A 367-nucleotide genomic window follows, 5' to 3' on the forward strand; every position below is an offset into this window, starting at 1 on the left:
TGCGATCTTCCTGCTGGGAATGGGGGGACTTGGGGGAACAGTGCCTCTTATCCCATCCAGGTGCGACCCCAAAACCCGGGGGGACCCCAAAAATGGGGGAGAGGACCCCAAAAATGGGGAGGGACCTCAAAAATGGTGGGGGGACCCCAAAATTGGGGGGAGAACCCGAAAAATGGGGGTAGAACCCAAAAACGGGGGGCTAAGAATGGGGGGGATTCCCACTGGGAATGAGGGGGTCTGGGGGAAAGCAGCTCTTATCCCATCCTGGGGGACCCCAAAAACCCGGGGGGACCCCAGAAATGGTGGGGGGACCCCAAAATTGGGGGGAGAACCCGAAAAATGGGGGGAGACCCCAAAAATGGGGGGA

The sequence above is a fragment of the Corvus brachyrhynchos genome, unplaced genomic scaffold (genome assembly GCF_000691975.1).
Source record: "Corvus brachyrhynchos isolate BGI_N302 unplaced genomic scaffold, ASM69197v1 scaffold1119, whole genome shotgun sequence".
Taxonomy (NCBI): domain Eukaryota; kingdom Metazoa; phylum Chordata; class Aves; order Passeriformes; family Corvidae; genus Corvus; species Corvus brachyrhynchos.